Source organism: Lissotriton vulgaris, chromosome 12 (genome assembly GCF_964263255.1).
Source record: "Lissotriton vulgaris chromosome 12, aLisVul1.2, whole genome shotgun sequence".
Classification (NCBI taxonomy): Eukaryota; Metazoa; Chordata; class Amphibia; order Caudata; family Salamandridae; genus Lissotriton; species Lissotriton vulgaris.
The window spans coordinates 253,050,025-253,071,837 of record NC_141700.1 but is presented as its reverse complement, the minus strand read 5'-3'; the positions used below and the strand labels follow the sequence as shown (position 1 = coordinate 253,071,837).

General features: G+C 48.0%; 1 protein-coding gene and 1 non-coding gene across 2 annotated transcripts in view; both read right to left on the bottom strand.

Annotated features, from left to right (window-relative positions):
- Window positions 1-21,813, bottom strand: part of MATCAP1 (microtubule associated tyrosine carboxypeptidase 1) — a 180,932-nt gene that overhangs the window by 32,874 nt on the left and 126,245 nt on the right. The gene's annotated exons all lie outside the window — the stretch shown is intronic.
- On the bottom strand, window positions 14,595-14,701 carry LOC147673891 (U6 spliceosomal RNA). The gene has a single exon (XR_015303071.1). It is a non-coding gene; the product is annotated as a U6 spliceosomal RNA (small nuclear RNA).

Below are 21,813 nucleotides of genomic sequence, written 5' to 3'. Positions count from 1 at the left end.
GAAACATAGTAGGGAGCTACCAGATTTACTGGGAGGATGGACTCCTCTACAGTGAGCCCAAGGCACCTGGACATGGTTCATCCAGGGCCTTGGTGGTCCCTCAATGCTTTAGAGCCTTTCTTTTGGAACTGGCTCATGAGATACCATTGGCAGGACACCTAGGACAGGACTAGACCTTTGCCCGGCTTGTCCCCCACTTTTACTGGCCTCGAATGAAAGTGGCGTCTGATACATATTGTCGGACGTGTGTGTCTTGCCAAGCCAGTGGGAAAACAGGGGTGAAGCCAAAAGCCCCCCTGGAACCACTACCTGTCGTTAGCACCCCCTTTGAGAGGGTGGGCATCGACATTGTAGGGCCATTGGATCCACCAACTTCAGCTGGTCACTGCTTCATCCTGGTTTTAGTGGATCATGCCACCCGGTACCCAGAGGCAATACCTCTGAGGACCATCACTGCACCCGCAGTGGCAAGGGCCCTGATGGGGATCTTCACCCGAGTGGGTTTTCCCAAGGAGGTTGTGTCCGACAGGGGGGACTAACTTTCTTTCAGCATATATGCGGGCTATGTGGAAGGAGTGCGGTGTTACCTATCGGTTTACCACCCCTTACCACCCACAAACCAATGGTCTTGTGGAAAGGATTAATAAAACCTTGAAAGGCATGATAAGAAGTCTGCCTGAGAGCCTGCGGAGGAAATGGGACGTCCTCCTACCCTGTCTCTTGTTTTCCTACAGGGAAGTGCCACAGAAGGGAGTGGGTTTCAGCCCCTTCGAACTTTTGTACGGGCACCCTGTACGGGGTCCTCTCAGCCTGGTGAAAGACGGATGGGAAAAGACTCCCAGGAAGCTTCCCCCGGACGTGGTGAGTTACATGCTGGCTTTCCGGAGCAAAATGGCTAAGTTGTGGAAGCAAGCTTCTGACAACTTGGAGGCCAGCCAAGCAGTGATGAAGGAGTGGTATGACCACAACGCTCACCCAGTGGAACTGGAGCCTGGACAAAAAGTGTGGGTGATGGAACCTGGAGAGCTTAATGCCCTCCAGGACCGTTGGACAGGCCCCTTTGAGGTATTGGAGAAAAAGGGTAAATCCACCTACTTGGTGGATCTTAAGACCCCAAGACAGCCCCACAGGGTGCTGCATGCCAATCGCCTCAAGCCACATCATGAGAGGCCCGAGGTTGTCTTAATGATGGTGACCGATGGAGCAGAGGAAGAGGAAAGCGAACCTCTCCCTGATCTTCTCTCGTCCCAAGAAAAGGATGGGTCGGTGGAGGGAGTGATTCTCTCACCATCCCTGACTCCTGAACAGCAGAGAGATTGCCGCCAGATCCTGGAGCAATTTTCTTCTCTGTTCTCCCTTGTCCCGGGTAGGACCCACCTGTGTACCCATGACGTGGACACAGGAGACAGCCCACCTGTGAAGTCTAAGATCTACCGGCTGTCGGACAAGGTGAAGGCCAGCATCAAAAGTGAAGTCGCTAAGATGCTGGAGCTAGGAGTGATTGAACCTTCTAGTAGCCCTTGGTCTAGTCCGGTGGTTTTGGTACCGAAAGCTGCCCCGCCGGGCACCACACCTGAATTGAGATTCTGTGTGGACTACCGAGGACTAAATTCAGTAACCAAGACAGATGCTCATCCCATCCCTAGGGCGGATGAACTTATTGACCGGCTGGGAGCTGCCCAATACTTAAGTACCTTTGACCTAACTTCAGGGTACTGGCAGATTTCCCTTACTGAGGGGGCGAAGGAAAGGTCAGCCTTCTCTACACCTCAGGGACACTACCAGTTCTGTGTGATGCCCTTTGGGCTCAAGAACGCCCCTGCCACTTTTCAGCGGCTGGTGAACAAGGTCCTTTCTGGTATGGAAGCTTTTTCTGCTGCTTACCTGGACGACATTGCTGTCTTCAGTAGCAGCTGGGAGGACCATTTGCAACACTTGCAAGCTGTTCTTCATGCCCTGCAACAGGCTGGCTTGACAATCAAGGCCAGCAAGTGTCAGATCGGGCAGGGGTCGGTGGTGTACCTAGGCCACTTGGTGGGCAGAGGGTCGGTGCAGCCCCTCCAGGCAAAGATTGAGGCTATCATAGCCTGGGAGCCCCCCAAGACTCAAACTGAGGTCCGAGCCTTCCTGGGCCTCACTGGATACTATCGTCGCTTTGTGAAGGGGTATGGCACCATTGTGGCACCCCTCACTGAACTTACTTCCAAGAAACAACCCCGACGGGTAGTCTGGACGGAGGCTTGCCAGCGAGCCTTCATGACCTTGAAGCAAGCATTGTGTACCGCTCCAATACTCAAAGCCCCTGATTTTGCTAGAGAATTCATTGTCCAAACAGATGCGTCAGAACATGGCATTGGGGCAGTGTTATCGCAGCTAAATGATGAGGGCTTGGATCAACCCGTAGTTTTCCTGTCTAGGAGACTACTCCCCAGGGAACGGAGGTGGAGTACCATTGAGCGAGAAGCCTTTGCGGTGGTTTGGGCTCTGAAGAAGCTGCGGCCATACCTGTTTGGCTCGCACTTCCTGGTTCAGACTGACCACCGCCCCCTTCGGTGGCTAATGCAAATGAAGGGGGAGAATCCCAAGTTGTTAAGGTGGTCCATCTCCCTACAGGGAATGGACTTTCGGGTGGAACATCGGCCTGGATCGGACCATGCCAACGCAGACGGTCTATCCAGGTATTTCCGCCTTAGTGATGAGAACTCCCAAGGGATTGGGTAGCTCTCCCCACTTTCAGCTGGGGGAGACACGTGTTAGACCTGTCTGCATCTGGGGGTACTCTAACCAACATTATTTATTTTTGTCCCCCTTAGCCTCCCAGTGTTTCTATTTTTATTTTTATATATCCACCAGGATTTTTCAGTGCTGTCAGGGGGCTAGGTGTTCCTTGACTATGACGCCATTTCCCTTCATAATCTGTGAGGCCTAGTTTAGCTCCTGGGAAATCTAGGGACCTTCATGAACCTAAAATGGTGTCCACCAACTGCCATAACGGACATTCCAGGAGCACAGACCCATAGGTTAACATGGGGAAGGTTCCAGAAACATCTAGTGGCTTCCAGAGGTCTCAGGCCACACTATAAAAGGTCAGTGACCAGCAGCCATTTTGTGCAGTCTCAGGAGTGACCAGTGAGGAGAGAGGCGACTTGTGGAGGAGGATTGCGCACCAGTGGTGACCAGATCGACCTGTGGGCCGGCTGTCGCGTTATTGGGAAGTGCCCCCTTTCAGGCTGACCAAACCCCACTGTCACATCATCCATAAAGTGTGACCAGAGACTTTGTGACTAGATTGTAGAGCACGGGGTCGTGTTGTGAGAAGACCCTCGTAAATTGCGACAACGCGACCCCTTTTGAGCGACCTGTACATCTGCCCTGAAGGCTGTGGGCAGATCAGGTGGACGTCGGACTAGAGCTGTGCCGACTTTCTGAAGAGTAACAACAGTCCTATTCCCACCCTCAAGACCAGCTCTCACACAGTGGAGACAGGCGGTGAAATCGGCGGAGGCTCTTACCTGTGTGAAACGCCGTCACCAAGCCTGTCCCACACGCGTGTGAAGTGCCCAGCTGACCCGTGTGTGAACGGGAGGAATCGTCGTGGGAGGTGCGCCCGAGGCGGAGTCTGGAGCCAGGAGGAAGTACCCGACGCGTCAGAGGAGGTGCGCCGAGGCGGAGTCCGGAGCCCGGAGGAAGGACCCAGCGCGTCAGAGGAGGTGTGCCGAGGCGGAGCTTCGCCCTGTGGTGATCCGGAAGGAGGCAGAAGGGCCGCCACGGTCCCGCCGGAGGAGCGTCCCGACCGGCAGTAAGCCTTCCCGTTCCTCCCACCCCGACGCCGACTCTACCGAGGCCCCGCCGTCAGCGCTGGGAGAAGACCACCGAGCGCGGGGGTAACTCCGGACGGATCGCCTCACAGAAAAAGTAAGCAGGGAACAAGGGGAGAGCGGGAGGCGGCAGCGCCGGTTGGCCAGGAACACGGAAGCGGCCACATTAAAAGAACTAACTGTTTAACTGAGGAGCTGCCGGGGATTAGAATACGAGAAACTTGGCCTCTGAACCTCTCAATACATTGGCATTGATAATACCAAGTTCAATAACGGAAGGGGGAAAAGCAGCGAACAGGGGAAACAAAGCGTTAAGCTCCTGTGCCTGGCAAAGTAGTATTGCAAGTTGGGCCATAGGGTGCCAGTAACAAACAGGGCACAGTCGCAACCACCCTTCCAGTTAGTCCTTTGCCTAGCGACAGTTTCCATCAGAAAGGTGTAGCCATAGATTAGACATAGGGCAGCACCATTAATTTGCCTTATCTCTTCTAGCCATCTAGCTGGCTGCCTGAACTGTGAGGAGCGCTGCTGGGGGTAGAAACCTGTTGAGCTGCTCTGGAAGCTGAGAGGAGAGGGGTAATGTACATGCCAGGATTATAAGAAGTAGCGCATTGAACCTGTAATGTGAATTTTCCTTTCTGTAATAATTAATTGGAGAAGCATACTGTGGAACGGATAATAAGTTACCTCAATTGAAATGTACCTGTGATTTAGCCTTGCTAAAGTGAGAGAAGTGTTGAAGACTATGAAATTTATATGAATTGATGCTGACTTAAATGTGTACTGTTTTTACCAAAGAAGAGAACAAAAGAGAATTTTTATAAAAGGTACTAGTATTTTTCTAAATTGGTGTAGCGTCTTTTATTTTTAGTGGTCAATCATTGGGTTACTGTGGGTGGGACTGTAAGCACTTAACCAACGCTTGAGAGTTTAGCTGTTTCCTCTACTGTGCCAGGCTACCCTATGTAGTCTAGGATACCCTAGGTCTAACAGGGAGAAAGTATTTTAAAATTTTGCATGAGGGGTTATTAGAGTCTTACATGGGCCGCACCATGCTCTCTTAGCAAAGCATCAAATCAAGCATTTGGGATAGCCACATTTAAGTAACTTGTGCGTTAGGATCTCTACCGCCCTGAAGAAATCACTCTTGTGTTGGCACTTCCATCTTAATCTTTAGAATTGACTATATGGTAGCGAGTCCCTTAGTGAGCCTGGATGGTGACTATTATATGCCAGGAGTGTGTCACCCTCCTTGGGCAACCGAAAAAGGGTGGCGCAAAGATGCTCGTTTTCAACAGAGACAGAAAGATCCAGGAAAGAGATTTCTGATTGATGAGATTGCATAGTGAATGTATGGGCATCACAGTTTTGAGGGTCGCCCTCCCAAATCATGAAGATGTCATCTATATATCTCTGCCAGACCGAAATATGTGCTCTTTTTCATAAACTCCTTAGAATAAATTGCATTCACCATTTCGTTCTTTACATCTAAAGTATTGTTACTAGGGACCAGTGTTTTTTTTTAATTATAGTTATTAGCCCAGGTACTCAGTGATCCTTGGGTCTCCCTTGTGGAAATGTTATGGCCTTCAAGTTCATCGGCATACAGTTTCCTCAGCCTTGGAGTAGTGTCTCAACCCCTGGCACACAGGCCCATCTGATGGGGATCTGTCACAGACATTTGTTTCTGACAGCCCCTACAGGTCTGTAGTTTTACGGGGAAGACATCCCATGAACACTGGAAAAACTTGGTGATTACGAGGCAAATTTCTTAGGAAGATGAGCTCCGGATCTGGGTCTGATGGAGCAGAAAGCATGGAAATGACATCAGCATGCGGGCATGGTGCCTAAGTTGGCCCCTCAGTTCATTTCTAGAGCAGAACGACATCAGTGCGGGCCGCAAGGCAACACCATCCAGAACGCATTGGTACTGCTGAAAAGTTTCGGATCCAGTCCGAAGCCTGGGGAATATTCAAAATGTGAGGAATATGTGGCTAGATATCTCTATCAGAATGCCCTGATTCAGCACCAGAAAGAAGATGAGGCTATGGAGCAGAATTTCACAGATAACTAGCTGAAGGCTATTCTTCTCTAAATAAAAGAGTCTTAGAACAATCGACAACAAAGCAACAAAACGGATTCCGTGACCTTTAGAAAGACTAGGCAAGCATGTGAGCAGAATAGGCCTTGCGGAACAAAGAATTTCAGACCTGGAAGACAGAGCAACGCATCCAAAGAGACCCTACTACGCATGGATAAGGGGCTTGCATTAATTAAGGTAAAAAAAGAGGACCTGAGACAAGATCCCACTGCAGTAATATATGCATTGCCATAGTTTTAGAAATGGCTGCGATGGGCTGCACAGGTCTTCATAGAAGATTTGCTAATTGAATTGTCTGGCAGAGATCACTTCTCTGACATTTGTCAATGAGAATGCACACAGATCACTGATGCAGAAACCACCCCAGGGTGCCCCTTCTAGTCCTATACAGGGGCGGCTGCCCTATTGGGGCACTGGAGCGTCATCCCACTGCATGTGTTGCCTCCTCGGCTCCAGTAGTAAATCAGTCTAAGATTGATTTAGTTTATGGTTGTTTTACCGGCCGGGTGTTGCATGCAATGTTTTCCTTTCAGGGCAGGTCACAGTGCCTATCAGAATGAGTGAGAGCGCTGGGCGGGCAGGCATGGTGGTGCTTCAAAGCTGGCTTGGTTTGAAGTTAAGCGCACGTCGGGTTGGGCAGGGGCCTCTCTGCTTCTAACCCAACATGCGCACTTGAGGCTTATCCTATGTACAATGTTAGTGAGCCATGGGGGTTGCAAATGCAAGCCCCCCCCCCGTCTCCTAAGGAGCACTGGGTGTGCCTGCTCCAGGCAATTCTGGAGCTGCTTTCATGCTGTTTGATAACATAAAAAGCAAGGAAGCGACGTCTGGATTGGCTCAGGAGAGGAAGGTAGGCCTCTCTGCCATTGCATCTGGTCATGGAGTTCAGCGGCACCCGCAATTTTCTTCCATGAGAATATTAATGAAACTCATTGGACTTGGAGACCGAGACAAAACACCAGAGTGGGACCCAAACTGAGCTGTTGCCTGCCTTGTCAGAAACGCAAAGAGGTCCGTCTTAGTGTGGCGTCCTTTCTATTGGAAATGGATCAGGTCACTGTTCAGGTTACGGAGGCTAGGAGTGTAGGTTACTAGGTAAGTCTTGCCCAAAATACTGTGAATATTCAGTGTACAAGTGATTTTATGTATGTCTCATGCCATTAGTTAGCTCCTTTCTCATGGATTACTGTTTGGAAGATACTGCAGATCAGAGAACCGAGTCTCGGATAAACTCCCTTGCCCAGGTTCACACATTGTGGTGCGGTGGAGATGCCAGGATAGGAATTTAGGTCTCCTGCGTTCAGACTGAAGTCTCAATCTTTCAAATCTAGACTAAGGAATATAAACCTGAAATACTGTTTGTACTCGGGAGCCAATCGCAAAACTGTGCAGCTCAGAGGGCAGTCTCAGGAGTGAGTACCAGCCATATATACTAAAATAATATATCCTACAGTATGCAATAAGTCTTGTTCACTAGCAGCACGGACGCAACCCTGCACATGAGCAATGCCCGCCCTGCAGTGGGTACATATGGCAGTGTGTGCCCATCAGTGTGAACCTCTAAGCGTTTGCCACAAAGTATATACCCAACAATGTGTGACCTACTGCAAATTGCCAGCAATTTGTATTCAACATTTTGTACCCAGTTCGGTGTGATCAGTAGCCTCTATTTATTTATTTATTTATTTTTATTTGTAATGCGCATGGCTGTCCCAGCGACGAGGCGTCCCAGCGCAACCAGAAACCGGCAGGGAGAAACAGGGAGACTTACAAGTACAACATATTAAAGAGTATTAAAGAGTGGGGAACAACCATGTTTTTAGCGATTTCCGAAATGCCAGAAGATTGGGGATGGCTCTAATGCTAAGTGGAAGGGAATTCCAAAGTTTGGCCGCCATGAAGCCAAACGAGCGACCCCTAGCCCTTGCTTTCCTCACTCGAGGGACACAAACCAAACCGTGGTGTGCGGAGCGCAAAACGTGCCTGGGCAAGTAGGGCTTCAACAGGCCTAATAGCCTAATGGGGGCTTGATGTCTCAGGATTTTGTGCGCAGTACACAGCACCTTAAACTGAATACGGGCTTTGATTGGCAGCCAATGCAGTTTCAAAAGCACTCGTGCAACTGATTGAGATCTTGGGAGTGCCACTAGCATGCGTGCTGCCGCGTTTTGGACCCTCTGAAGGCGTTTGGTACTTGCCTTATTAGCACCTAGATATAAAACATTGCCATAGTCAAGCCTCGCAAGAATGGAGGCTTGCATGATGGTTTGGCGTACTCTAGGCGGAAAGAGACCAAGCAAAGGTCTCAGTCCTCTCAGGAGCCCAAAACAGACAGCAGCAACAGCTCTTGTCTGCTTCTCAAATGTTAATCCGGAGTCGAACCAAACGCCCAGGTTCTTTACAGACTCCTTCGGTAACGGGGCAGGTTTCAGATGTTCAGGCCACCACTGATCAGACCAGAGCTCCTGGTCCTTCCCATATGAATCAGTGTACATGCATCTGTTTGCTCCAGGCCTGTGTACCAGGTGGTCTATGTTAATCTTTGTATACTAACATACCACCGGTGTTTATTCAGGAGTTGAACACATTCTCGTATATCTTTTAATCAATTAGCTGCATGTAATGGGCACAGGACATACAGCAGTGTGTAGCACCAGTGTAAGGTTACAAATATACATCGGATTTTTCTTTAGAAACGCTGGATCTTAAGGTCATTTTGCATGTATTGAGTTGGTACCTACCCAATATAGTATAGCTGTAAATATTTGTGAGAATTCCTGTGTGCAAAGTGATGGAATTGCTTCTGTTTAAATCATAAAATGGAGAAAATCTAAACTAGCGATGCCTCATGTAGCTACTTTTTGAAAACGATATAGAAAGGAAAGCATACTTAATAATTGGAAATAATTCCTGATCCTAAATCATTATAAAAGTTGATCATAAAAGAATGCGAGCTGGTGCGTGTAGTGAGCGCTCTAACGTTGCACGTCACGTAGCCACGTGACGTGCGGTGACGTAGGGAGGCGGCGTGCGCAGCGTGGCATTAGCGCGCGAGCTGGCTGGGCAGAGGACATGCTTGGCGCTCCTTGTATGATACGACTTGAATAAACAGAGTATTGAAGAGACCTGACTCCGAGAGTTATTGGGGGAAGAAAGTACATCATTATAGTGGCGACGAGGGTGGGATAAGCGACCCACGACCCCCACGACGCGGACTACGCGAAGAACGGCGGAACGGAGCGGAGTCGCGGAGCAGAGAGCAAGGAGGGCCCGAGGGAACGCACAGCGACCACACCCTGACCGGGCACCACAAGGAGCGCAACGCAGCCAATAGCACGCGGAACAGAGCACCGCAGGCGCGCAGCGAGCAACCTGTTGGGAACTGCGACACAACTAAAGCAGGAAGCCAGTCACGATCAAGGCCCACAGGTAACCGCACTGGCTACCCCACCTGAGCGGGAAGGGGCTGAAAGGAGCAGCCCTCCACCCTTACTCAGTGAGGAGTAAGAAAACAGCGCGCCAGGGAGCCCGAGAAGCCTGGAAAGTGCGCCGCCCACATCCAAGGGCGAGAAGATGAGCGCGCAAGCGGGGTTCGCGATAGCACCAGTCCAGTTCCTTCCCAGACCAGGGGAACCGCTCATGAAATGGGAGGACTGGAAAGAGTACATAGACAATTTCATAGAAGTACTGGAAGACGAAAGTGAGGAGAAATTCAAGCCACCGAGAAAGAAACGCATCCTGCTGCTAAACCTGGGCCCGGAAGGCCTGAGGATCTACAAAAGCTTGGTTCCTAAGAAGAGAGAGGCGGATGATGACGATGTGTACGCACACGCAATGGAAGACCTGGAGGAACACTTCAAACCATCGGTATGTGTCTCAGTGGACAGGTTTAACTTCCAACAAAGGAAACAACTACCAGGGGAAACCGTGGAAGAGTATGTGGCAGCGCTGAGGAAACTGGCGTCCTCATGCAAGTACGCCAACTGGGAAAGTGAATTTATAAAAGACCAAGTGGTGATGCACACCACGTGCACGAACATACAGGACAAGCTATGGGCTGCAGGAGACACCTCGCTCAAGGACGTGCTTGTGATAGTCAAGAGAGCCGAACTGGCGCAAAGGTGTGCAGCGGCCACGAAGAAAGAGAGTGTGCCCAGCGGTGTAGTGAACAAAGTGGACAATGAAGAGCACCACAAAGAACACCAAGCGCGGAAACCGCCAGAAAAGGGCCCGAGCAAATGGCAAAGCAACCCAGGCCCCTCCGGCAAACCGGCCGGAAGTAACAAACGGTCTTGCTACAGGTGCGGAAGTTGGGCGCACGAGGCGCACGACCGGAAGTGCCCCGCGCTTCGCGCCAAATGCATGTTTTGCAGAATTGTCGGCCATTACGAAAAAGTGTGCAGGAAGAAGGCTTCCAAGAACGCAGTGAAGTACGTGGGCCAAGAAGCGGAGGAGCCAGACGAGGTGGCTGAAGAAGAGGTGGTCACGGTCCTCTGCATCTACGACGAGATCTTGAGCGTGGATGACCCTGTCCGAGGCGCCGACGGAAGGAGAACGATGAAGCCAATCATGGACATGATGATAGGAGGTGTGGAAATCCAAGTAGTGGCAGACACAAGATCACCTTACACCATAATTCCGAGAAACGTATGGGAGGAGAAATTTGCTCCACAACTGGGCCCCGAATTGGATAGGCTGGACATACGTCCCGTTACATACAATGGAGACCGAATCCCCATGGCCGGATGCAGGAAGCTGAACTTCGAGTTCAGGGGCAGGTCTGCCAGGTGCAAGCTGTACGTCTCCGAGAAAGGCCCTTCTGTCCTGGGGTGGCTCGACCAAGGAGACTTGGGGATCAAGTTGGATCCAGGTGGCAAGGAGCAAATACTACTGACGGAGCAAGAAGAAGGGCTGGACACGGCCAGATGGAAGAAGGAGTTCCCAAAGGTCTTTGGGGGCACAGTAGTAAAGCTCGACAGATTCGCGCACAAGATCATACTCAGAGAAGGAGCAGTACCGGTGGCCCACAAGGTGAGAAACATCCTGTTGGCTGTGAGGGACTACGTAAAGGAGGAGCTACGGCAGCTAGAGAAAAGAGGGATCATCGAGCCGATTACCTGCGCTGAATGGTTGGCGCCATTGGTGGTGGTGAAGAAACCCAATGGCAAGGTCCGTCTATGCGTTGACCTGCGTGAGTTGAACAAGAACATAGTGGTAGAGAAGTTCCCCCTCCCCCGGATAGAGGAGATGTTGGCCAGCACGAGGGGCGTTCAGTGGTACTCCACCATAGACTTAACATCGGCTTATCACCAGATTGCATTACACCCGGAGAGCCGCAGATTGACCTCGTTCATAACCCCCTTCGGGTGCTATCAATTCCGCCGCATGCGACGATATCTTGGTGATGGGTTGTGACAGAGCCGACCATGACAAGAAACTGGATGTGGTATTGGGAATCCTGGAAAGGAAGGGCCTCACGGCAGAATGGGCTAAGTGCCGCATAGGAATGGAAAAGGTGACGTACTTGGGCCAAGAGATAAGTGCACGAGGAGTAACCCCCAAAAGGGAAAATGTGAAAGCGATCTGCGACGCACCCCCACCGGCCAGCAAGGAGGAGGTCCGATCATTCCTGGGGATGGCAGAGTACTACGGGAAGTTCATAGAACACTTCGCCTCGAAGACCCATCATATGAGACTGCTAACAAGAGAAAACAGCGAATTCCGGTGGTCGGAAGAAGCCCAGCAAGAATTTGAGCAGGTAAAAAGAGAGGTGGCAGGGGCTGTTCCACTACAAGGATTCGACCCCCAAGGAAGTACAATACTCACAACGGACGCCAGCGACAAAGGACTGGGAGCAGTCCTCATGCAAGACCGCGGCCAAGGTAGAGTGGAAACCATATGCTTTGCGTCCCGCACCCTGAACGACACCGAGAAAAAGTACAGCGTGGTCGAAAAAGAAATGTTGGCGGTAGTGTGGGCCATGTCTCGGTTCCGGCAATTTCTGTGGGGCACCAGGTTCCGGTTGAGGACTGACCACAAGCCACTGCTCAAGGTACTCACATCCAGTGGACATGTAGACGCAACGCCGAGGATCTCAAAAATGTCACTCAAACTAATGGAGTTTCGATACGATGTGGAACATATCCCAGGGAATAAGAACAAAGTGGCTGATTACCTGAGCAGGGCGGCAGCAATGGAGCCCAGCACAGAACGCAGCGAGGCGGCGGAAGAGTGGGTCGCACTCACCGAAGACCAAGAAACGACCATAAGCAGGCAGGAATGGAAACTAGCGTATGATGAAGACCCCGTCCTGGAAGAAGTGAAAGCCCATATAGTAAGGGGTTGGCCAGACAAAAACAAGACAGGGCGAGGCCTCATTCCATACTTCGAAGTTAGAGAGGAACTATCAATTGATGACCAAGGCATCTTCGTATACAGAGGAGAGAGAGTCATACCTCCGGCAAAGATGATTCCCCTGTTGATGGACATGTTGCACGAAGGCCACCTGGGAGCGGGGAAGTTGAAACTAAGGGCCAAGCAGAATTATTGGTGGCCGGGAATGGACATAAGAGCGGAAAGACACGTTAGGGAATGCCCGAGGTGCCAGGGCGCGGACAAAACACTCAAACCGTTGCGCCCGGCCCTAGGAAAATGTGATCCTCCCAAGAATCCGTGGGAGGAACTGTCCATAGACATTTTGGGTCCAGTACTAAATGCACAAGGAATACAGAAGTACATCTGTGTAATGGTGGATCGATATTCCAAATGGCCGGAATTGAGGATTGAAGAAACCATGGACACGGAGATGATAGTGAGCTTCATGGCTGAAACTTTTGTGAGAGAGGGCATCCCAAAGTGTGTTCTCAGTGACAATGGGCCCCAATTCCGTTCTGAAAAATGGTCCCAGTTCATGCGGAGAAATGGCATCATGGCAAAACACACATCCATATACCATCCTGCGGGAAATGGCCTGGTGGAACGTTTCAATAGAGTAGTGATGGGTTCGATACAAGCAGCGATCTCAGACAACAAAGACTGGGAAGCAGAGATTTGGCACATGGTATGGGCGTATAGGATAACACCCACGAACACCGGCTATAGTCCCTTCCAGATTCTCAGAGGCCGTGAGCCTTTCACTCAGGACAACAGAATATGGAAAGAAAGAGTCATCAAGAGCGAGTGGTCACCGGCGGTGGTGCAGGCCAATCTGGAGAGAGCCCAAGCGGTGTACACCAAACACTATGACGCGCGGAGGAATGTAAAGGACGCCGCTTTAGAAAAAGGAGAATGGGTGAGAGTAAGACTGGCCACATTGCAGAAAAAGGGAGAAAGCAAGTACAGCAAGCCCCTGCAGGTGGTGGAAGTCAAAGGCAGGGCGGCCTTGCTGAGCGACGGTAACGTGTGGTCGCAGGACCGCATGGCCAGGTGCAACAAAATACTCTGCTGGAGAGGCAACAGAAATGATGGAGATTGTGAGAACAGCAGCGACAACCCCTGTGAGTATGGGGGAGAGGATCTAGACATTGGTGAGACAAGGCAAGAGGACCAAGGAGCGAGTGGGGAGCAGCTGATTGAAGAGGATAGGAGCCGGAGTGAGCCTAGCGCGGCTGCGCTAGGAAGTGGTAATGAAAATGAAGCGACAACTGCCACATCCCCGGTAAGACTGACGAGAAGGGGCAGGGCGGTGGTTCAACCTGCGAGGTTCAGAGACTACGACATGAGTCAGGACTTGTACATATAGTTTGTTGGGAAAAAGGGGAGATATGTAGTGAGCGCTCTAACGTTGCACGTCACGTAGCCACGTGACGTGCGGTGACGTAGGGAGGCGGCGTGCGCAGCGTGGCATTAGCGCGCGAGCTGGCTGGGCAGAGGACATGCTTGGCGCTCCTTGTATGATACGACTTGAATAAACAGAGTATTGCAGAGACCTGACTCCGAGAGTTATTGGGGGAAGAAAGTACATCATTACAGTGCGTGGCCGGCGCAATTGAATTAGCGTGCCACATCCCAAGGCTATGGGCGTTATGTATCTGGTTGCCGTGTTTTTGGTGGTGCATAAGTCATTGTTGCCACAAGTATCTAAACGGCTGTGTGTACCCACAACGTTAAAGCCAGCAGTGGGTATTCAGTAGTAGAAATAGCAGGATTGCAGCGAGCATCACTAATTTGCAAAAACATAATTCCTTCTAGTTCCCTTGAATATCGGTTCTAGAGATGGATAAATAGTTATACCTTTTCCAGCTCCCTGCAGTAAAATTTGTGTTTGATGTCTGCCCGTGGACACAGTAGGAGCTGCTACTAAACGGGGTGGTGGGGTAAGGGAAGAGGGGGAACACAAAATAAAATAAACTTACCTGGGTGCCGCTGGCTGCCGCCTCTTCTGTCGTTTTCTCCACGCCACAACAGAAGGCCACATACCAGAATCACCTGGCCAATCATAACACTGCCTTACATCAGCGTTGTGATTGGTCTTAGACTGACATTGATGTAGCGAATATAAATTTTGGATTATCGAAACACACAGTACATCAGTTGTGTCGAAAAAAAAATCGTTTTACAGTAACACGTCGATTCCAATATAATTAAATACACTTTAAAAAATGTAAATAAATTGAAGTACTAATAAATAAGAATGTATACTGGGTTTCCATTGTAGATAAAAGATTATCAAAAGGCAAAATATGGAACGCTTCACGAATTTGCGTGTCATCCTTGCGCAGGGGCCATGCTAATCTTCTCTGTATCGTTCCAATTTTAGTATATGTGCTGCCGAAGCGAGCACAAAACACGAGTAGAGCACGCTGGTATATAAAGGCTAAATATAAAAAGATTTGAAAGTTAGGGTGCTATCGGCTACTTGTAAATTAAACTCATCGTCTTTGTTACTTTCCACAAGAAGGTCCCTTTGAAGGAGTAACGAAAAATTCTGCTGCAGAAAAATGGTGCCGTTTCACTTTATGAAAAACGCAGAGCATCACGGGCGTATGCAAATCAAGTAAATGACGTAATCGTCTGCGCTGGGCGTTCTTTACCGCATGCAAAGCACGTACACTTTATAGACACAGAGAAAGGACAACTACCAGAGGAAGTGTTCGTGAAATAGGGGCATAACGGTCATCTGGCAAAAGGGCATGTTCTAGCCGCACGGCGGGGCAACTATACTGCAGTCTCTTGGAATGCATGAGCTACTGGTGCTTCTACCTGGGAAAATGTATGACTTTGCATATATGTTAGCCAGCATTTATCCAGAGAGCAAATACTGCTAGAGTGGCACCTTATATCTCAAACTTGTGAATTTTTAATGACCACGGACACCATCAGGAAGCCCTTTTTGAAACATTATTTTTATTTGCTTTATAGACTAACTCAAACAATTACACATACAGGCGTCATTCTCAAAGTTCAGAGCCCCTAGCCCCAGTATAAAATGAACTCGATCAAAATCACTGGGCAGCCCAACCATACAGACCCCCCCCCCCCCCCCCCCCCTCCCTCCTTTAAGGGATCAACCCATGTCCGAAAGCAAGATTTGTGCTTAATATTCTCATGGTACTGTATTGCAGCGTTTGGATAGTGCGCACTACCCCTATGGGGGGCATTGAAACACTTGCCTACGGGGATGTTTACTTGGGCCATTGCTAACAATAATGGTTGCTGTGGAGATGTCACAGCAGATTTAATAAATAAGCCCGAGGGCTTTTGCCTCGTGGCCAGTAAAGCACTATTCATCCTATGTCGGAGTGTGCTTTAATATATTGCCCGGGGGACCTAGCACACGCGAGAGGCCAGCAACTCAATAATTGTGAATATTATTCACCAGGTGGCTGGTTTCAGATCTCCCCTCCTTCAACAGCTGGTAGCACTGTATACCACAAATACAACTGCTTGTAAGTCCTCGTGTGACGAGCAAGACTGCGTTTACTTTTGCACCTGTTAAAGATACTGAAAATTCAAAACAGACATCGAAGAAAGACTTAGGGGGAGGAAGTGGTCTCACTGCAAGACTGCCGACTTTGGAGTTGGGAAACAAAGGTTCGAGCCAAGGGGTCGACTCCACATCCTGTGATTCTGGGCAAATTACTTAATCTACCCGTGCCTACCAAATGAAAATAAGGGGGAAAAAAAGCAAATAGGTTGACAGCAAATAAATTCAGAACAAACAACTGAGAGTGGCTGCCGGTCACATCTGGGTTTGTGCCTGGCAGTAAACACGTTCACCACATAAAGAACGGGCAACTAGAAAAAACAAGCATTGAAAATGCAATAGGTCTCGCCTTTGATTAAGTTAAAGCCATTTGCTTTGCTAATGGTATTGTATAGCATAGCAAATGGCTTTAACTTAATGAAAGGCGAGACCTATTGCATTTTTTTATGCTTGTTTTGAATGGTTCTTTAAGGAAAAGAGCGTTAAGGTGGTGTAGAAAATGACTTTGCATTAAGACCGCTATGCACTGTCCATTAAGGAGACTCCAGAAGGACTAGGGGTTTATTCTATAATGACCAAGGATGTTACTGCTTCGTTGGCATGTGGAGTGCCTGTTCGGGGCCTCTGTCGGGCTGCGAAGTGGACATCCATGAACACGTTCACCAAGTAGTACTGCCTTGACAGCCAGTTCCAACATAAAGTGCTTTTTGTCTGTTCAGAACTGTAGGACTTTCTGTTCTGAATCCACTCCACAGACCCTCCCATTAGGGAGGAACTGCTTTGGTATCTGTTGTGACGGTGGGGAATCTTCAATTAGAAGTATCCATCAGAGGAAGTTACATACTATTGAGAATGCTGTTTCTGGTTGATACTTTAACAGTGGATTCCTCGCTGACCTACTTCTCTGTTCAGTGGAGCGGCCTCTTTTAACAAATACAAAGAAACGTCCCAATCTAGAGATCTGCACATTGGTTTCCCCAATTATTTTGTGCTTCGTGTTTGTTGGTGGAAAGACTCAGGCAAGAAACTCATGTCGCTGAGCACAGGGGGGGGGGTGGGGGGGGAGTATATATGTGGTTCTGCTCTGTCACTTCCTCGGCGGAACAAAGCCACCATAAGGCCACACAGCGTCACCTATCGACATGTGGAAACACTACTATGAAATCTTCCAGAACCAGTCTGAAGGTGAAGAATCTGTGGTGAGTGTATCCACCAGAAAGAGCATGCTGGAAAGTTAGTAAATTGTTGGATTGGAATTTGGAGTTTGTCTCCTGTCTGACACCAAGTCTCATTTTGGTTTTCAGGTGTCATTTTGTCTGAACTAACTGGTGTGGTTATCCACGTTTGTTATTTTAATTATTGTAATCTGTGATATGCATCAAACTTTAGAGTTAAGTGTGTTGCAGTTTCAAACCTGCGATGCACAAGTACATTAACCACTATGTGCATGCAAATTTCTACATTGAGAATATTGCCCAAGAGTAATCGGTGATGACACACATTTCATGAACAAAGCGCGTTGCTTACAAAATTAAGTTGAGGTGCTTATGCGGGTTAACCATCATAGCTTAGATTGCAAGCTGCATGTGAAATCTATACTGCAGAATAAGTAACACCAGTATTTGAAATTGTCTGGGATGTGTACTCATTGAAAGTGCGTTGGAAGCCTTCACAAATGATCCATAATCTGTGATGCTCACACATATAGGCTGTTATGCACGCAAAGAACTCAAAGGTATGTTGAAAGTGATATTTACTCTTCACATCAATTTATTTTTCTTAGTCAACAATATTGTGTCGGTGGTCTACTACGATACTTTTATGGTGTGTATTATATGTCACGTGTTTTGGGATTGTATAAAAGCTTTTATTTTCTTCCCTTATATTATCTGTATTATATTTGTACATTTTCTTACTGCCATGATATAGAAGGTGACCAAGATATCAGTGCTCTGTCTATGCATATGGAGTCCTAGGGAAATCCAGGAAAAAAATGGAAGAGCTGGTTTTGAGTTGTTGGTATTTATCTTTTGGCTATTCTTTGTGTGAAACACTTACCCCAGAGAAAGTTTGCTGTTTGTTTCTATTATTTGGCCAGTGAGGGCCAACATATATTTATATCTGAGTGGAATCATCTGTGGAAGATGAATTGGTGTGTAATTCTATGCCTGTTCCTCCTTCAGTGTTAAGACACAAACTTCTGCTTCTTGCACATGCAGGACACATTGGGAAAATATTGATCAGGTAGAGGTTGCATCAGATGTTTTGGTGGCCTAGAATGGAGTCCGAAGTTTACATTCTTGTACAAGGATGTTATGTTTGTATGTCTGCGGATAATTCCTTAAGTATCATGAAGCATCATCAAAATAAACCCGCACCTATCCTTCTCAGGCATTCTAATTTACAGACCGCCGGGAAGTGAAAGCAACTTTGTAAAAGCACTATTAGAGACAGTCTGTTCATTGGCAGCCGGAACAGCGAATTTCAATATTCTCGGAGACCTGAACATACACTTTGACTGCAGCAATGAGACAAAAATAACTAATCTGCTTCCAGACTTAGCAGGGTTTCAACTTAGACAGATGGTCCAGGGAGCAACGCACACTGGAGGCCATCTCCTAGACCCCATTTTTACTAACATAGAAGAAGCTATGGTGTCCTTGCCTATACCTATGACATGGACGGATCATAGGCTAACTATTATGTCCATCCCCAACCAGGCTAAATCTCAGCCCAGGCCAATACACAAGATGTATAAGAGGCCCTGGAGGAAACTACGGTTAGAAGACTTTGCCAATCTGCTAAAAAAACTCCCGTTATCCCACTCTGACGACACTAACCTATGTTACGAAAATTATTGTAATTGGATAACTCAGGCCCTGGATATATTGATTCCTACTTCCTGGATTCAAGCACGCGCTAAGGAGTCAAGCCCTTGGTTTGACGAAGAGCTATTAGCCCTGAAAAAAAGCTGTAAAATAGCCGAACGTAAATGGAGGAAACGATACGACCCCGACCTAAAAGCTCAATATAATACAATTCAGAAAAAGTATCACAGGCAGGTCTGTAAAACCCGTGCAACTTTCTATGCCAATGAAATCAATGTAAGTTCTAATCCCTCCAAAATCATTTTTAAAATCCTGAAAGATCTGAGCACTAAAAAAGCAGAAGTTAACATCTCTGCATCACAGATGTTCTGCGATAAACTGGCTTTGTTTTTTGTGGAAAAAAATTGAAAAAATCTATAATGTATTTCCCGCAAAGCCCATGCTCAGCCCTTCTAAAACAGAAATTATATCTGAACTTACTAACATCCCGGAGCTAAGTCAGGAGGTCTTTGACAGATTCTGTCAAAAAGTCAAATCAGGTTCTCCCCTCGACCCCCTAAAGCCTGAGCAATTCAGGAAAGCAGATACCACAGTACTTGAACCACTAAGAGGCATTATTAATACATCATTGACAACATCAAAAATCCCCATAAAATGGAAGCAGGCATGGGTGAATCACATAATCAAAAAAAAAAATTTAGATCCGACAAAACCTGAAAACTATAGGCCCATATCTCTGCTACCATGGCCTGCCAAGATCACTGAGTCCTACGTAAACACCATCCTTACGGCACACCTCTATGCCAATAACATCTTGGACGCCTCCCAGCATGGTTTCCGTGCAGATCACAGCACGGAGACGGCACTTCTTAGTGTTACAGAACATCTCAGATCCATCAGAGATTCCGGTCAAACGGCAGCGCTGATCCTGCTCGACCTCAGCGCTGCCTTTGATACGGTCTCCCACGAGGTGCTTCTGTACAGACTGGAGGCAGCAGGGGTGAAGAGCACAGCTTTGCCTGGTTTAAAGCATTTTTGTCAGACAGATCTTTTCAGGTAGCTACCCCCCCATTTGTCTCTAAAAAGTGTAACATAATGCAGGGAGTACCTCAGGGCTCAGCGCTCAGCCCGACACTCTTTAATCTATATGTCCAACCACTAGCTGAGGTCGCCAAGAGGTGGGACCTTTCCATCGTGTCATACGCTGACGATACTCAGCTGGTGGTAACATTGAGTGATGACAACGGAGCAGGAGCACTGAATTTCAAGCATGACCTCACTGCAGTAACTGAGTGGCTGACGGCCAATTATTTACAACTTAACGCTGACAAAACGGAGGTGTTAATAGTAGGAAAAAATGCTGAAGCTTGGGGAAAGGACTGGTGGCCTGATACTCTTGGCCCCCCCCTGACCCCAAAGCAGAGGTAATAAACTTGGGGGTGTGGTTCGACTCAACCTTGAGTTTTGTTGGCCACACAAAAAAGTAGCTGCCACAAGCTTTGGTATCCTACGCAACCTACGACCTATATTAAACTTTTTCGACCCTTCTACACGTCAGGTAATTATCCAAGCCACAATCTTTTCCCGCTTAGACTATGATAACTCCTTACTCCTGGGAGCCAATCAAGCGGAAAAAAACGTCAGCAGCGTGTCCAAAACGCGGCAGCGCGGGCCCTAACAGGGCTTCCCCGGTTCGAGTCTGTAACCAAGACCTTGGTAAAACTGCACTGGTTACCGGTGGAAAAGAGAATTAATTTCAAGGCCCTGTGCTTGGCCTTTAAGATTCTAAAAAAATCCTCACCTCCCATGCTATGTCATCTCATAACGCAGTACACTCCGAATAGAGCTCTCAGATCAGAAGGACAAAATCTGGTCATGATTCCCCGTGTCAGACTCGCCCGCACTGGAGGACGTTCCTTTCAATACATGGCTGCCAAACTATGGAACGCACTACCACTGTGGATCCGAAGTATAAATGACCTTCTTGCCTTCAGAAAGGCATTAAAGACCCACCTGTTTTGCTAAGTTGACCTGATAGCCTGTCTGTATGTTGTGCTCGCTCCTGTCTAGTCCAGCGCCGGGACGCCCCTTCGCTGGGGCAGCCGCCGCGCTATATAAGCAGATGTAACATAACATAACATAACATCACTAGTGCCTATAGTTTCCTATGTTACTCTGACATACCTTTGGTGTTGACTAGTTAGGTCCTTTCACTCGATTTAAACCAAAAATTAGATATCAAGTTGTATATTACACAAGGTGGTTTGAATGGAAGTTTGTAGAAGAGGCCAATACTTCCTCCGTGATTGCATTTTTGCCGGTTATTGTAGTCGGAAGGATTTGAAGTCTTTCAACTTGAAAGCTTTTCGTAAGTATTGTGAGACTTTTCACAAACAAAGTGCCTTGCACCATCCATATGATAATGCATGGCTATAAGAATACATTTTATTTTAGTGTATACAGTGGTCTATCACCAATAGCATTGAGGTCCATGACGGGTTCATAGAAACACTCTGCATTCTGTCACCAATATAACACAATTTTTTCAATGAGGGACATGTGTTCCCAGTCGTCATTGTGTCCATCATGAATGCAGAAGTTTTAGAAGATGTGTGAAGACGGTGACAACATTCGTAGGAATATCAATTCCAAAACAGAATCCTGTTGAGCCAGTGTATAGCTTAATGTTTCCCCCCTCACACCGGCCTTGAATGCATCCCACACCATATTGCTCTTTGCTGTGTTCCTATTGACCTCCCAAAATTGTGGTATCCACCCCCTCATATGACTAATATATTCAGGCTCCTTTAAAAGTGCTCTCTCAAATGACCATTTGCTGTATTTTGCCGCTATGTTACTGAGCGCTGGAATGGTTAACACTAATGGATTGTGGTCTGAAACTACCCTGGGCAGCCTTTCTAGTTTAGCATCATTAATTATTGAGCTTGAGATAAAAAAATAATCTATTCTTGTTACCATCTTATGGGGGGCAGAATAAAACGTACTCCCTGTACCCCTTGGATTCTTTTCTGCCCAAACATCCACTAATGCATTGTGTGCCGCCATATTATATATGGCCTTAAATGTTTTTTTCTTTCGCCCAGCATAACCTATTCTATTTGACATACTCCCTTCATTAAG